The sequence below is a fragment of the Cupressus sempervirens genome, chromosome 8, assembly GCF_028749045.1.
Source record: "Cupressus sempervirens isolate cs-2001-9-10 chromosome 8, ASM2874904v1, whole genome shotgun sequence".
Lineage (NCBI taxonomy): Eukaryota > Viridiplantae > Streptophyta > Pinopsida > Cupressales > Cupressaceae > Cupressus > Cupressus sempervirens.
Genome location: NC_143125.1, coordinates 556,745,010 through 556,753,040, shown reverse-complemented (window position 1 = coordinate 556,753,040; position 8,031 = coordinate 556,745,010).

Genomic DNA, 8,031 nt, shown 5'->3' with positions numbered 1-8,031 from the left:
ATCTCTATTCTAATTTGTACATGATCCCTCCTAATCAAATATATCCTTTTAGCTCCTCAAACACATCTTTCTAACCTCAAAAATAACTTCCTTAGAGTAATCTTCAAATCTTCAATAATGATCTTTTTTCACACGCATTATCTCAAAAATTCACCTTATACTTATATCCTTCTTATTGTCAAGTTGGATAGAATAAAACTTAGAATAATTTACATTCATCATCTTAGGTAACTGGAATCAATAGATAAATTAATTAAACTCAATATGCCAAAATAGGAAATTCCTTTGTTAGCCAACTCGGCTTAGTAGACACTAACTTAGAAACAATTTACTTGTGTTAACCAATAGAATATCAGTTAACACTACAAAGTCAAAATGATCCTTTTTAATCAAGTAAACTCAGTTAAAATTAATTCCATCCAACATTTCTTTCATTGATCAAGTGAGCTCGATTAACATTCATCTTCTACAGACTTTCCATCAATGCCCAAGTGAACTCGGTAGACATTGTCTTTTGAATAGGAATGCTTGATAGACACAAAAAACTATCATCACTATTTGAGTGAGCTTAGTAATCACTAACTAATAATTGATATGAAATTTGTGTAACATCAAAGAAAACATACAATTAATCAATTGTGTCCAATAGTACTAAATAGAATCAAATCACTTGAAACTTATATCTTGATTGAAAACATATTCCAAAAATAGAAGAAGCCAACCAATCACCAAGGAAAAATATGGATAACTTTGGAGATTCATCTAACACATGATTATCAAACTATTATCCAAAAAACAGAACCTTGTGACATTTTCTTTGGAAATCATTAATACTTATATTCATTAACTTCAATTCCAGACATATTGCATAGAATGAACCTTGACCTACATCGCAAGAGAATTAAAAGTAGTAAAAGGAGTACTATTTTATAACATGTATACTTGTGGAAATAATTCAATTACTAATAAGATTTTTTTTTTTGAATCAAATATGAAATTGAACTTGGAAATTAAAGAGTTCTTGATCAGGTAGCCACCATACGACATAAATGTGTCAAAAATTCAAAAACAATTTGCAATTTTAATGTACTCATTCATTTCTAGAGCTCATCACTCCAGCTTCTAATGCTCACAACAAAAGGTTGTATATTGATTTTGGGTTCAACATTCAAGAATAAACTAAAAGATATTTCTTCATGTTCATGATATGCTCACGAATATCCCCTTTTGTTGAAAAAGAAGATTACTAAAGTGTGGAGATGAGAAATATTGGTGAAAACTGTCATGGAACAATCATTATTTTTTCAGAGATGTCAAACCTACTACTCGCTAGTTAGAGAATTTCTTACTTTGGTTAGAATGCTATTATTTGATTGATTAATGAAAAGGATTTAAAAAGAAAGGATAAGAAGAGTACCTAGAGAAAGGTTGAGTTATATGGTGTATTAAAGGAGAACTAAGACCAAATAAGACATTTATGATATAGTGTATTATTTAACAACTTAAGGCTCCAATGGAAGGATATTGAAGCAAAGACTAGAAGAAGAATATGTTACAAAATGTGTCTGCCAATATTGACCAAGAAAATAGTTGAAGCCAAGTAATTTCAGTTCAAACCAAGGAAAAAAGATAGTATGTGCCAAGAAAAGTGAAGAATAGTATGTGCTAAGAAAATTTAGTATAAAAGATATGACATATGTCGAGCAACCTAGTATTGATAGAGCATCAAAACTTAGTGGTTTCTAAGTTAAAACATAAAAAAATTAATTGAATATTTGTCAAATTTGAGCTAATGATTTTGATTTCTTGAATTGTGTGAAGCGTGTTGAAGATAAGATTGATGAGTTGGTGCTACAACATTCAACATAAAGCATTTTGGGAAAATTTTAATAAGGATTATAAGAGAAGTTTATATAGGTAATAGAACAAAAATGATGGAGGATTCAATGAATCTAACCTTACCCTAAGTTAAACCATTTTTGAGGATCAAGCAACAAGAAATCTAAATTTTTGATTCAAGTAAATACAAGGCCAAAAGTAAAATGTCAAAGTGTGAGAAAAAAAGAAAAGGAGTCTTAAGGTGTTGGCTTATATGGTGGCTAAAGGAATGGATTTGTAGCTAGCATACTAAGAATGAAGGCCTAAGGTGGTGAAGGCTTGAAGGGTGAACAAGCTATCAAAGATGAAGTCTATTGAATGTGAAGCATAATGGAGAACTAAATTAGAGATCTAAAATCTGAAAGTGATTTTTTTTCATTATTAGATCAAGTCCTACTACTACTTTCTTACAACTATGTTACTCTGGATAAATCCTTTGGATTAAGGTTGACCTAATAGTCATAAGAAAATCCTTTAACATGGTGACATTCTAATAGAATGTTCTAAAGTCCTCTAACAAGGCTCATATCTAATAGGGTGATTGAAATCCTTTAATCAAGGTCACATTTAACATTGTGTATTGTAACCTTTAATAGGGTTGGCTCCTCATAGGGTTCAATTAAGAAGATTGAAAATTGATAGCATTTTACTTGTGAATTTTTCCAAATTGGGTTTCCACATTAAATCCTTCAACCAAATTGTGTTGATTTTATGTTAAATTATGTTTACATTTCTACCAATTTAATTTGACCTAGAATAGTAATATATTAAGAATTGAGACATTGGATGATCTAATCAATGCATGAACCTATATTTGTTAAGTACTAAAAAAAATAATTTTTACATTTGGACCTTGGATAATTAATTCACCCCCCTCCTCTTAGTTATATTAAATATTTCAATAATTTGTATCAAGGCTCTTGCTTCTTTAGAGGAAATAGTTTGAAGGTACCTAAAGCCAAATGGCAAAGATGGAGATGTATAGAAAGGAGATGTCTAAGCTAAACAAGGACAATTTTTGTGCATGGAAAAGTTTGATGAAGTTGCATCTAGTTGGACTTGGATATTTTGCACAATCAACTATTATCGAAGAGTTTTTGAAGTGATTGGAGTGCCTACTACCCAACAACTATGTTGCCAACTTTCAATTTGTCCTTATGAGTAGTGGTCATTGATAATTCATTGATTTCCTATTAAAAATGGAATTTTTAAGTATCCTTTAGAAAACTTCTCATCAAATCCAAAATCTTTCACACTATATCTTTTCTACGTCTCCTTTGCTTTACCTTTCCCTACATTTCCATGTAGGTTTCTTGTTATTCCAATGCATTCAGGGTCTAAGTGATTTAGGTGTCGATGATATATATCTCAGGAGTCTCCCAAATGAGAAGTAAGTCATTGTTATTTTTCTCTAGCATTATCATTCATATTCTAGACAATTGAGTTGGTTTTCACCTCAAGCATAGTTCAAGCATATATCCTAGAAATAATATAACAATGATGTTAACAAGTTGTGTACATCATTACATAATTATATCATAATGGAAATATCTAGGGAAGTATAAGTCAAATCTAAGAAGGAACCAAATCAATTTTCAAAGGTAAAATCCATTCCCATGAAGAAAAAAGGACTTGCAGATTTCCAATTGAATACTAATGGAAATGAAGGTTTTTCGTTCCATTTCCAAAGTTAGCTTAGCTCACATCCAATTCTCAAGTCTTTGTGGATAAGTAGGAAAACAATGATGTTAAAAGGGATTATTTTGAGCCCATAATGAATGATCCATGATCAAGATCTCAACTCATAGCTTTTTTATCAAGACCAAAGAGAAATGTTGTGGAGTTTCCTTCCCTCTAGAAAATATAACTTTCAAAGAGTTTTTCCAGCCCTAGGTAATGTAAAAGGACACTTCTTCAAAGGATTCGAAAATAAAGTGCCAAGTAAATATAGTGTGTGAATATTCTTTAGGAATGCCAAATAGATATTTCTCTAAAAGTTAGACATGAAGGTGTGACCTCGATATAGAGAAAGTCAAGTGTTAACTGCTTAGGGTAATAAATTAAAAAATATGAAGTGCGCAAGCTATTCAAAGATCATTCCCATTCAAAGGAAAATGGAGCTTACAAAAAAATTTATATGCACTTTCTCCCACGTACATGCTAAGTTGTCAAACTAAGTCTTCATTCTAGATTTTGAAGAAAAAAAGGCATTTTCTTGCTAAACTAAAGTCCTTCTTTAGGTGAGTTCCTTTTAATGATAAGACTTTACTTTAAGTAAAGAAACAAGGGTTTTAGGGTTATGGGATTTTAGGTGCATAAAAATGGAAAGTTTAAATAGCTGTTAATGATGGAATTTAATGTAAATCTTTTCATTATGATCATTGGCTAAAAATAATTTTCTTTGTGTGGTGCCAACATTAAGATTTCTACATCTATTTGATTGAAATTGACAAAAAAAAATTTCCTCAAGTATTTTAAAATGACTATTTATCAAGAACTATATTTTTTGTAATCATAGAAAATGGAAATCATGTCTATATGATATGATAAGCTTATAGGTCTGGAGAGTAAATTAAAAGACTTAATGGATACATCATTCAAGTTTAATGATTTAGGTGACATTAACAAAAGACTTAACTCTTAGCCTATCCACCCAATTACATAGAAATTGAAAGAGAGTGGATTGGTTCAAGCTATAGTGTTTTGCATAGTTATACGAGCTCCAAAGATACTAAGAGACTACATAGAAAGATATGACCCAGGGATGAAGCAAATTCTTCTTCATCACGAGTCTATCCTCCTCTTAATCAACAAGGATTTAATGGAGTCTTCATTTGGTCTACCTGCAAATGAGGAATATTGTGACATTGACTTTGGCTCCCCTACATCGATGTTTAATGAGAAAAAGACCTTGAGAAGAGAGAATATGAATAAGACTTGGTTTCAAAGTTCTCTTTCCAAGAAGAGAAAAATGTTGAAAACTCTCTTGAGGACCAATATGAATAAGCAAATTGTTTGTATCCTCACATTATTACTCAGATTAGAAGAAAAGTAATAAATTCAAGAGTTCATTGAGCATAACTTATTCCTAGTGCAATTCATATGTGCTAAGGGTCTATAGATTCAATGAGCCCAAATTATATGTAATGAGCTTGCCTTGTGGTTAAATTTGGCTAAGGCATTCAAGAAAATTATACTTGTCTTCTTAATCCAATCTATACTTTAGCTACACATCACCTATTGTTGTGTTTTCCAAGCATTGAAGACTATGATGAGAATACTAATGTGTATGAATTTTACGCACAAATCTAGTTACAAAGGAGCTTTGAGGATTATGTAAAACTAAATGATGCCTTCACAATGAAACTATGTCAAGAATTACAAGGCTTCCCTAAAAGAATATTTTCACTGAAGGCAATTTGAGCTACTAGCCAATTTGGATTCTCTTTCATCCAATTTCTAAGCTTCTCCTACTTGTAGATAGAACCTTATGATGGATTTCCCAAAAGACCTCCAAGGTACCCAAAGGAAAAGGTTGTTCTTGTCAAAATCTATCAACAAAATCTTCAAGTGAACACCCTATGCTCAAATCTAAAAAGGATAGCCCAAATTTCATTCGCCATAGTGGTTGGACCTTATACCTCCACCTCTACATTTAATGCTTGGAATCTAGTGAAGAGCTTTGAAAGTATAGTCAAGTTGATTGAATATGAGGTACCCAGGCCTTAGTATGACCTAGTGAATTTTGTGATAGATCATTTGAACCTAGAATTTTCCTACAGATATGTCATAGAAATTGAAGTATACTAGAATACTGTTTTGATGATGATATGTTACATTCATGACTAAGCTTGTCATTGATGTCAATATAAAATTTTTGATGATTTTTGTGGTATATGATAGATGAAAAATAGAAAAATCAAGCTGTTATGGATGGCTAGTTGAGAATAATAACCACCCAAGGTTATGGGAGATTCTTCTAAGTATCTGGCATATGTAGTTAATTTTGGAAGCAAAAATGATAAGTTTGGAAGAGGTTATATAAGTTTTGGTGATGCCTATTTTGAGATAGAGTTTATAGAAGCATGTTTTAGTAAAAAATTGATATCTCTTAGCAAATTTGATATTTTGAGGATCGAGATTGAGGAGACATGTTGAGAATGACATTCTTAAGCTCACTTGTTATAATATTGCATGTAAAAAAATTTATTCAAGTTGTAAGGCAAAAGATTTGTGCTATTGCTAAGTTTACCATATTCTTAATGTGGTCCTATAATAATTAATTGAGAAAAACGAACAACTGACTCAAGGAATTATTTTATGGAACTGATATAAAGGAAGGGAATTTTCCTTTATCATGGCATGGAAAAATCTAAATTGTGAATGTTCAGTAAGCAGTAGAGAGTGTAGAATGTGAAGCTGAGTAGAGTAGTGTGGAAGTGAACAAAAATTCAATGCCAAGGTTTTGTTGAGTGATCTAAGGTTTGATATTTGGATCCAAAGTTTATGACCTAGTCTACAAGGTTTGATAGTAATTGGTCCAATTGATAGGACATAGAAGAGAAAGAAGAAGACAATAGTAATAACTTGTTTGAGCAGTGAGATTTTATCATAGTTGAAATTGCATGTTTAGAAAGTGGGCTCATCTCACATACATTCTACTACAACTCCTAACCTAATAGGGTTAGAATCTCCTAATAGGGATTCAAAGTCTCTTAACAGGGTCTCATTGTACTAAATGTTGTAATAGCATCCTAATAGGGTCCATCCTCTAACAAGGAATATTAATTATAGTACATGATCTTGTGGGCATCATTCCCACTAGGAGTTTCCCTCTAATCAAGGGTTTCCCTAGTCAACATATCTAGTATAGTTGTCTATGTGCATCTTTGTATGTTTGTTGTTAACTTTGGATGAATGGTTAAGTTTTTTAAATAAGATAAGTGTTTTAATTGTTGCATAACTAATTCACCCCCCCTTAAAGGACAAGCTTAACATCTTTACAACATCACTAATGAGAAAAGATAGTCCAAAGTTAGATATTGGAAATTTTAACACAAAAGCTCTTCGCGAGTTATCCAAAGAAGACATCAAGATAAAGGAAGGTATTGATCATGTTATAAAAAGAGAAAAAGAAGGTATAAAATTTGTTTATTGTTGGATATATAATGAGTTTGGTCATTATGCATCTACATGCTATAAGAGATTGAGGAAAACTAGAAAGAGTTTGATTTCTGATGAAGATGAAGAATTTAAAGCAAGTATGGAAAGATTCTTGAGTGATTGTGATAAGGATAATTTGGTTAAGAAAAAGGAAGTAGCAGAAGAGATAGCTTTGGTGACTATTGTTGATCCTAAGGCTAACCATGAAAATGTAGAAGTTATCATTAACAATGATTTGTAGAATATGAATTAGATAAAAGAACAAAGATATGATCCTAGAATACAAGAAAGAGTTTAGTAGAAGACCCTTGAATAGAATGACATTTTAGATAGAAGAAACAAGTCATTTAAAGAAGCTGCAAGAGATATGTTAGCAAAGAATGATGTATTCAAGACATTTTGGAGAGAAGATGTGAATACAATAGTCTACACTAAAAATAGTTAAATATTTCAAAATATTTGGACATAAGTGTTACATAAAGAGAGATGATGACATTGGTAAGTTTGATGCTAGAAGTGATGAAGGTATGTTTCTTGGTTATTCATTGAAAATCAAGGATTGTGGATGTTATAATCAAAGAAAAAAGACTATTATGGAAAGTGCAAATGTGAGAATTGATGAAAAATTTAGAATCTGGGAAGGAATGGTTTATTATAATTTAGATGATCATGTTGTTACTAAGCTACGAAATGATGAGATATTTCTCAAGACTAACAATGATTTTAAAAATAAAGGAGAGCCAAGACAAGAACAAAGATTAGAACCTTCAATAGAGCCAAGAGTTGAGATAATAACTCCTACTTCAAGAAATAACATGATAAAGAATCACTCATCCAAAAAAAAACATCAGGAGCAAAGAAAAAGGTGTGATGAAAAGGAGCTTAGTGAATGAAGAACTATGCTTGATATCTCAACTTGAGCCAAAGAATGGAAATGAAGCATTTAAAAATGACTACTAGAAGCAAGCTATAAAAGAGGAATTGAATCAG